We start from the raw sequence: 9,969 nt of genomic DNA, 5'->3' as shown, positions 1-9,969 counted from the left end.
AGTTATTAGCATTGTTATGGTTTTTTTTTTTTTTGGGGGGGGGGGGTCACCCTGTATGTTTAAGTCTACTCCGAATAGGTCCCTAGAACTGCAAGCACGGAGTCATTTCTTCATATTCATAAACAGACTGTGTTTCCTGGGTAGATATGATAGGCACAAAATCAATTTCTAAAAAAAGGCAAGATTTGGTACTTTGACAGAAATCTATAACCATTCACAGAAAGTAGTTCTGTTATTGCACAAACACATCATTGCTGGTAAAAATACAAAACAGAGCAAGGCCGTTTGACAGTTAGTCTAGAATATTAGTATTTCCCAATAACAGCACTGGTGCTCCAACAATTATTTTTTAGAAAACAGCGTCAACAGTTTTCAAAAGGGTGTCAACTGTTCATAAAAAATAAAAATAAAACTTTGAAAATTATCATTTTATTTCAACAACGAGAATGACGATGGCAAAATTACACCGCGCAATGATTCTATGTTTGTTTAAAGTACCTAAAAATGCTGAGAACAAAATTAAAAAAACGCTTTTGGACAAAACTTGAATGCCATCTCTGGCCTGAAATCGATCAGTTATGTTGTCAACAGACCCGCGATTTGTCCAGATGAAGTCTGGACCACCAGTACCGGTGTCCAGCCCTGTAGAATCGGCGAGGAACTCATGAAGTTTTAATGGCGAGTTCTTGTAATTCGCCCAGTAAGAAAGCCGCACTTGCATCTCGTGTATTTCTGGCTGAAAGTATTTGCTTTCCTCGACTGTAGAAAAAACAGTACATTTTGTCAAGTTATGACCAAAAGTTTTCAGATAGACCGGGAATCGAGACAAAGATGATGGTGTGTGTGTGTATGTATGTATGTGTGTGTGTGTGTGTGTGGGTGTGGGTGTGTGTGTGTGCGTGCGTGCGTGTGTGTGTGTGTGTGTGTGTGTGTGTGTGTGTGTGTGTGCAACATCACTACTACTACTACTACTACTACTACTTCTACTACTTCTACTACTACTACTACTACTACTTTTACTACTACTACTACTACTACTACTACTACTACTATTACTACTACTACTACTACTACTACTACTACTACTACTACTACTACTACTACTACTACTACCACCATCACCACTACTACTACTACTACTTATACTACCAACATTGTTAATAATCATGACATACTTTTGAGACAGTAGTCTTGTTGATTTGACGATGGAGACGTGAATCCGCTGAGACAGTCACAACCGCCACCTGGCTGACACGTTCCTGGATAACACGGCCTTTCGTGGCTACACAGGGCTGCAACACAGTCAATGTCATGTTGGACGTTTGAAGATCTTTTCAGGATTTTACAGGTTTTGTTCAGCTTAGACACATATTAAAACTCAACAGTCTAGCTGCTTGCTGTACAGCGCGAGTTGTTTTTTTTTCTCTCGTTTTGCTGACGCACGTTTCATACTGACGAGAATTGACAGCGGCTAGCCGCTTGCTTTACAAGATAGCAAGTGTGTATGTGAAACTAGTTTTTGATAGGCAAGAGTTAAACTCGATTGGCTGATACCAAAAGCGGCACCTGCACTCGTCGGCGAACAGCCATGAAACACGTAAACAAGGAGCACGTGTGGAAAGTTTGCCTCAATAAAAGAAAGAGTATTCACTCTTTCACAACCCATAAAAACCCGACAGAGTTATTTTCGAACATCGTCTATTATAGACTGTCAAACTTACATCATATGTTATCATTTAACAAATAAACAAAATAAACAAACAAACAAACAACCAAACAAAATAGAAAGGCAGACTGACTTACTGACAGACTGATTGATTGATTGACTGACATACTAACCAACAACCCAAAAAGTCAAATCAACTCCCTTTACTAACGATTGAATTGCCTAACTAACTAGCTAATTAAATCAAACAGGGTCATTTACCGTTGTTGCATCTGAATCCAGAGTAGCCGGCAGTACAGTCACATTTGCCCGGGCTAACACATGTTCCACCATTTTGGCACCCAGGAGCACATATTGCTGCAAGACATGTACAGCGATCAACACACACATATATATTCACCAAGAAAAGTTAGGGACCGGTAAATAGATTGTATACAATCTTTAAAAATAAAAGCTAAAAAAACAGAGATCGATTATTTAATTAAAACTTGTATTTTCAGAATTTGCAAACGGACTATGCGGGTTGGTCTAGAATTAAGATAAAATAAGATAAGATAAGTCGACTTTAATGTCCATTTTCATTTTACATAAACATGGAGAGAAAAAAATGTTTGGCAGACGGTTGCATTTCTGACGGGCGAAGTGGCGCAGTGGTAATTTAAGACGTCGGCCTCCTAATCGGGAGATCGTGAGTTCGAATCCCGGTCGCTGCCGCCTGGTGGGTTAAGAGTGGATATTTTTCCGATCTCCCAGGTCAACGTATGTGCAGACCTGCTAGTGACTTAACCCCCTTCATGTGTACACGCAAGCACAAGACCAAGTGCGCACGGAAAAGATCCTGTAATCCATGTCGGAGTTCGGTGGGTTATGGAAACACACACAAAAACCAACATGCCTCCCCCGAAATCGGCGTAGGCTGCCTGAATGGCGGGGTAAAAACGGTCATACATGTACAAATCCACTCGTGCTAAAAACATGAGTGAGCGTGGGAGTCTAAGCCCATGAACGAAGAAGAAAAAGAAGAAGAAGGTTGCATTTCACCATGATAAATATGTGGACATATGAGTTCTGGGGACTTTTCCTGGAGAGAAACAAGTCGCCCAAAGCTAAATTACTACATTAATTATTTAGTCAAGCTGTCGAACTCACGGAATAGAACTAAACGCACTGCATTTTTTTTTTTACTAAGACACAGCTCCGTCAATCCCCGCGACAAGGAATTCGCTCACTTTTCACGTGCAAAACGAAGTGAAATTGACAAACCAGAATTGCGCGGTAGCGTATCGCGCTAAGCAGGAAAGTGCGCTTTTCTATATTTTTTTAAAAACTTTCTGAGCTTGTTTTTAATACAAAATATCATATCTATATGTTTTTGGAATTAGGAAATGATAACAAATAAGATGAAATCATTTTTGGATCGATTTCTTACATTTTAATCGTTGTACTAATTAACTTATTTTCGGTAACTGTGATCACATTTTAAGAGTAGCCTAAACAGAACATATATGTATGGGGTTTTTTTAGAGCCAGGGAAAAACTTACTTATTGCACGTGCTACAACAGGGTCCTGGCCATGAACTGTGCTCGCCAGTTTGTGTTTAAAAGCTGACACACTGACGAAATCTAATACATGTTCTTGACAGGTACCTCACTTATTGCTGCAATACAGGCATCAACAAAGTTATAAGAGACTATAAAATAATATTTGTATCAATTTCACATTGAAACTCTCTCCCATGAGCCATGTGACGTCAGAGACCCACTAAAACGCAAAGTTAGGCAGCTGGTTGAAGCTACAAAAGAGCACATGCTTGTTAGGGTTCTGTCGTTCATGTAATTTATGCTTAAATGTATATGAGTGTGCATGAGTTGTTGATGCGAAAGAATGTGTATGAGTGCGCCTTGGGTCGCCTTGTGAGATATGTGCGCGTTATAAATTCTCGTATTATTATTATTATTATTATTATTATTATTATTATTATTTAAGTTATTGAGACATCCCAGTGCACTAAGGGATTTATAGAGCAAATCGAGAAAATTCATTATTGAACGAAGCGCATAGCGCTGAGTTCAATAATTATTTTCGAGATTTGCTCTATAAATTCCTTAGTGCACTGGGATTGTTTCAATAACGATATTGTCAGTACCGCCATAGAATAAAGAAGATTCCAAGCGCACATTTTGCAACGCGCATTTGAATAGGCATAACTGTGTGGTCAGGTCGTGTACAGTAAAGATCTACTTTTGTGTGGGGTGTCTCAAGTGTGTCGTGCTTTCGTCACACGCATTTTAATTTCTGTTGGTAAATTCCAGTGTAGCGTTAATCTGAACAGTGATGATCTTTCAGAGAGACCTCATTTGAACTCGGAGAAAGGGCTGTGCTCTTCATTATTTGCGATTCGAAACCTCCAGTCGAGCTTCGACGGATTGACTGTGCGGAGTGACTCCCCTTGAATTGACTTGAAGCCGCGGGACTCGACGGTTCGCACATTTTCAAAACAAATGTGGCATATTTCTCGTGTTGTATCTTCACTCATCGGGGAGTCTGATACTAAATATGAACGGTAAGAATGCTCTGAACCCTACACGTATTATATCCCCATCGTTTTTTCGTTCACATTTGCCCAACATGTTAATTTGCTGAGCGGGGTTTATGTCGTCTGCAAGGGCAATCAAACCACTGCATGCAGTCTGCACTGACTGAGTCTGCACGCACGAGGCACGCTGGTAATAAGTCTTATAATGGTAAGAACGTTCTGAACCCTACACGTTTTCGATTACGATTGTTCTTGCCTTGAAATAATAATTCGGAAACCATTCATTTACTGAACTGATGCAGTCGTATTTCAGTGTAGTCAGTGCGGCTACGTATGACAGAGTCGATCGAGTCAGTCTTCCAAACTGGTCTAGCTGGTACGTTATCGGAATAACACTTGTGTTTTCTGCTAGCGGGTGGGAATTTTATATTAACTCATCATTTGGTAATGTGGATGATAAGCTACATGCCACTAACACGATGAGAAGAATCTATGCAAGTCGGCGAGAATTAGATGAAACACAGCGGCTTGTATTTTTAGATCAGTGGCAGCCGCACTGTGGCACAGGCACATGCAATCTGTCAGAAAAAAACCCACTTCTGCTTTAATTGAGAAGCAGGGAATTTATGGTCATTTGGTATTGTGGAAAATATAAGCTACATGTCAGTAATTAATTCTGAGGATGAGAGCACAGTCTTGCTTAGGTAAAGGGCGTAAGAATACGCTCTGTGGAAAAGTTAGCGCACTCCAAGAGTGCGCTAACAGTTTTAGCGCATCGCCATTAGCCAATCAACTGGTTCACATCAGTCATGTGACACCAGTACTTACTGACAATTATTATTATTATTATTATTATTATTATTATCATTATTATTATTATTATTATTATTATTATTATTATTATTATTATTATTATTATTATTATTATTATTTAAGTTATTGAGACATCCCAGTGCACTAAGGGATTTATAGAGCAAATCGAGAAAATTCATTATTGAACGAAGCGCATAGCGCTGAGTTCAATAATTATTTTCGAGATTTGCTCTATAAATCCCTTAGTGCACTGGGATTGTTTCAATAACGATATTGTCGGTACCGCCAGAGAAAAAAGAAGATACAACACGCACATTTTGCTACGCGCATTTGAATAGGCATAACTGTGTGGTCAGGTCGTAGTACGGATCTACTTTTGTGTGGGCTGTCTCAAGTGTGTCGTGCTTTCATCACACGCAAAACTCTTGTTTTAATTTCTGTTGGTAAATTCCAGTGTAGCGTTAAGCTAAACAGTGATGATCTTTCAGAGAGACCTCATTTGAACTCGGAGAAAGGACTGTGTTCTTAGTTATTTGCGATTCGAAACCTCAAGTCGAGCTTCGACGGATTGACTGTGCAGAGTGACTCCCCTTGAATTGGCTAACCCCCAAAGGTCGACGGTTAGGCACATTTTCAAAATAAATGTGGCATGTTTCTCGTGTGGTATCTTCACTCATCGGGGAGTCTGGTACTAAATATGAACGGTAAGAATGCTCTGAACCCTACACGTATTATATCCCCATCGTTTTTTCGTTCACATTTGCCCAACATGTTAGTTTGCTGAGCGGGGTTTATGTCGTCTGCTAGAACCACTGCGGCATTCCAAAAACAAAAATTGCTCGTCACGTTGCACTGACTGTGACTGAGTCTGCACGCATGAGGCAGGCTGGTAATAAGTCTTATAATGGTACGGACGTTCTAAACCCTACACGTTTTCGATTCCGATTGTTCTTGCCTTGAAATAATAATTCGGAAACCATTCATTTACTGAACTGATGCAGTCGTATTTCAGTGTAATCTAGTCTGCTACGTATTCCAAATCCTGATCTAGCTGGTAGTGGTACGTTATCGGAATAACACTTGTGTTTTCTGTTAGCTGCTGGGAATTGTATACTAACTCATCATTTGGTAATGTGGATAATTAGCTACGGCATAATTATGAGAAGATTCTTCGCAAGTCGAAACTGAAAAATTAGACACAGCGGGTTCTATTTTTAGATCAGTGGCAACTGTGGCACAGGCACATGCAATCTGTCAGAAAAAAACCACTTCTGCTTTAATTGAGAAGCAGGAAATGTATGGTATTTTGGTATTGTGGAGAATATAAGCTACATGTTATTAATTAATTCTGAGGATGAGAGTACAGTCTCGCTTAGGCAAAGGGCGGAAGAATACGCTCTGTGGAAAAGTTAGCGCACTCCAAGAGTGCGCTAACAGTTTTAGCGCATCGCCATTAGCCAATCAACTGGTTCACATCAGTCATGTGACACCAGTACTTACTGACAATTTAAGTTATTGAGACATCCCAGTGCTCTAAGGGATTTATAGAGCAAATCGAGAAAATTCATTATTGAACGAAGCGCATAGCGCTGAGTTCAATAATTATTTTCGAGATTTGCTCTATAAATCCCTTAGTGCACTGGGATTGTTTCAATAACGATATTGTCAGTACCGCCAGAGAAAAAAGAAGATTCAAAACGCACATTTTTTGCAACGCGCATTTGGATAGGCGTAACTGTGTGGTCAGGTTTGTGTCACTGGATCTACTTTTGTGTGGGCTGTCTCAAGTGTGTCGTGCTTTCGTCACACGCAAACTCTTGTTTTAATTTCTGTTGGTAAATTCCAGTGTAGCGTTAAGCTAAAAAGTGATGATCTTTCATAGAGACCTCATTTAAACTCGGAGAAAGGACTGTGCTCTCAGTTATTTGCGATTCGAAACCTTCATCGAGCTTCGACAGATTGACTGTGCAGAGTGTTGCCCCTTGAATTGACTCCGGCCAAGGCCACGGTTAGCAGACTCGGATTTTCAAAGTAAATGTGGTATGTTTCTCGTGTTGTATCTTCACTCATCGGGGAGACTGGTACTATTATATATGAACCGTAAGAATGCTGTGAACCCTACACGTATTATGTCCCCATCGTTTGTTTGTTCACATTTGCCCAACATGTTAATTTGCTGCGAGGTTTATGTCGTCTGCTAGGGCAAGCGAACCACGGCACTGCAGTGATGCAGTCGTATTTCAGTGTAATCTAGTCTGCTACGTATATATTCCAAATGCTGATCTAGTTCAGTGGTACGTTATCGGAATAACACTTGTGTTTTCTCTTAGCTGCTGGGAATTGTATACTAACTCATCATTTGGTAATGTGGATAATAAGCTACGGCATAATTATGAGAAGATTCTTAGCAAGTCGAAACTGAAAAATAGACACAGCGGGTTCTATTTTTAGATCAGTGGCAACTGTGGCACAGGCACATGCAATCTGTCAGAAAAAAACCACTTCTGCTTTAATTGAGAAGCAGGAAATTTATGGTATTTTGGTATTGTAGAGAATATAAGCTACATGTCATTAATTAATTCTGAGGATGAGAGCACAGTCTCGCTTAGGCAAAGGGCGGAAGAATACGCTCCGTGGAAAAGTTAGCGCACTCCAAGAGTGCGCTAACAGTTTTAGCGCGTCGCCATTAGCCAATCAACTGGTTCACATCAGTCATGTGACACCAGTACTTACTGACAATTATTATTATTATTATTATTATTATTATTATTATTATTATTTAAGTTATTGAGACATCCCAGTGCACTAAGGGATTTATAGAGCAAATCGAGAAAATTCATTATTGAACGAAGCGCATAGCGCTGAGTTCAATAATTATTTTCGAGATTTGCTCTATAAATCCCTTAGTGCACTGGGATTGTTTCAATAACGATATTGTCAGTACCGCCAGAGAAAAAAGAAGATTCAAAACGCACATTTTGCAAAGCGCATTTGGATAGGCGTAACTGTGTGGTCAGGTTTGTGTCACTGGATCTACTTTTGTGTGGGCTGTCTCAAGTGTGTCGTGCTTTTGTCACACGCAAACTCTTGTTTTAATTTCTGTTGGTAAATTCCAGTGAAGCGTTAAGCTAAAAAGTGATGACCTTTCACAGAGACCTCATTTAAACTCGGAGAAAAGACTGTACTCTTAATTATTTGCGATTCGAAACCTTCATCGAGCTTCGACAGATTGACTGTGCAGAGTGTTGCCCCTTGAATTGACTCCGGCCAAGGCCACGGTTAGCTGAGACTCGGATTTTCAAAGTAAATGTGGTATGTTTCTTCTGTTGTATCTTCACTCATCGGGGAGACTGGTACTATTATATATGAACCGTAAGAATGCTGTGAACCCTACACGTAGTATGTCCCCATCGTTTGCTTGTTCACATTTGCCCAACATGTTAATTTGCTGCGAGGTTTATGTCGTCTGCTAGGGCGGCTAGGGCAAGCGAACCACGGCACTGCACTGCAGTCTCATTTCAAAAACAACAATTGCTCGTCTGCACGCATGATGCAGGCTGGTAATAAGTTTTATACATGGTAAGAACGTTCTTAACCCTACACGTTTTCGATTCCGATTGTTGTTGCCTTGAAATAATAATTCGGAAACCATTCATTTACTGAACTGATGCAGTCGTATTTCAGTGTAATCTAGTCTGCTACGTATATATTCCAAATGCTGATCTAGTTCAGTGGTACGTTATCGGAATAACACTTGTGTTTTCTGTTAGCTGCTGGGAATTGTATACTAACTCATCATTTGGTAATGTGGATAATAAGCTACGGCATAATTATGAGAAGATTCTTCGCAAGTCGAAACTGAAAAATAGACACAGCGGGTTCTATTTTTAGATAGTGGCAACTGTGGCACAGGCACATGCAATCTGTCAGAAAAAAAACACTTCTGCTTTAATTGAGAAGCAGGAATTTATAGTATTTTGGTATTGTGGAGAATATAAGCTACATGTCATTAATTAATTCTGAGGATGAGAGCACAGTCTCGCTTAGGCAAAGGGCGGAAGAATACGCTCTGTGGAAAAGTTAGCGCACTCCAAGAGTGCGCTAACAGTTTTAGGGCATCGCCATTAGCCAATCAACTGGTTCACATCAGTCATGTGACACCAGTACTTACTGACAATTATTATTATTATTAAAGTTATTGAGACATCCCAGTGCACTAAGGGATTTATAGAGCAAATCGAGAAAATTCATTATTGAACGAAGCGCATAGCGCTGAGTTCAATAATTATTTTCGAGATTTGCTCTATAAATCCCTTAGTGCACTGGGATTGTTTCAATAACGATATTGTCAGTACCGCCATAGAAAAAAGAAGATTCCAAACGCACACTTTTCTACGCGCATTTGAATAGGCATAACTGTGTGGTCCGGTCGTGTACAGTAAGATCTACTTTTGTGTGGGCCGGTGTCTCAAGTGTGTCGTGCTTTCGTCACACGCATTTTAATTTCTGTTGGTAAATTCCAGTGTAGCGTTAAAGCTGAACAGTGATGATCTTTCAGAGAGACCTCATTTGAACTCGGAGAAAGGACTGTGCTCTTCATTATTTGCGATTCGAAACCTTCAGTCGAGCGTCGATGGATTGACTGTGCGGAGTGACTCCCCTTGAATTGACTACCCCACGAAGGACTCGACGGTTCGCACATTTTCAAAATAAATGTGGCATATATCTCGTGTTGTATCTTCACTCATCGGGGAGTCTGATACTAAATATGAACGGTAAGAATGCTCTGAACCCTACACGTATTATATCCCCATCGTTTTTTCGTTCACATTTGCCCAACATGTTAATTTGCTGAGCGGGGTTTATGTCGTCTGCTACTGCTAGGCTAGAACAATCGAACCACTGCGGTCTGCACTGTCACTGAGTCTGCACGAATAAGGCAGGCTGGTAGGC

The 9,969-nt window shown here is 40.2% G+C and overlaps 1 long non-coding RNA gene across 1 annotated transcript in view; it reads right to left on the bottom strand.

Moving 5' to 3' along the window:
• Positions 1-620: 620 nt before the first annotated feature.
• Positions 621-9,969, bottom strand: part of LOC138950318 (uncharacterized) — a 10,316-nt gene continuing 967 nt past the window's right edge. Inside the window, exons 2-4 of the long non-coding RNA XR_011450606.1 lie at positions 1,928-2,023; positions 1,176-1,292; positions 621-759 (exon numbers count right to left, since the gene is read on the bottom strand). This is a non-coding gene — a long non-coding RNA (uncharacterized lncRNA). The remainder of the gene's footprint in view (positions 760-1,175; positions 1,293-1,927; positions 2,024-9,969) is intronic.

This window comes from Littorina saxatilis, linkage group LG16, assembly GCF_037325665.1.
Source record: "Littorina saxatilis isolate snail1 linkage group LG16, US_GU_Lsax_2.0, whole genome shotgun sequence".
NCBI classification, from domain to species: Eukaryota; Metazoa; Mollusca; class Gastropoda; order Littorinimorpha; family Littorinidae; genus Littorina; species Littorina saxatilis.
The sequence above is the reverse complement of the archived record's forward strand: the minus strand, read 5'-3'. Positions and strand labels throughout refer to the sequence as shown.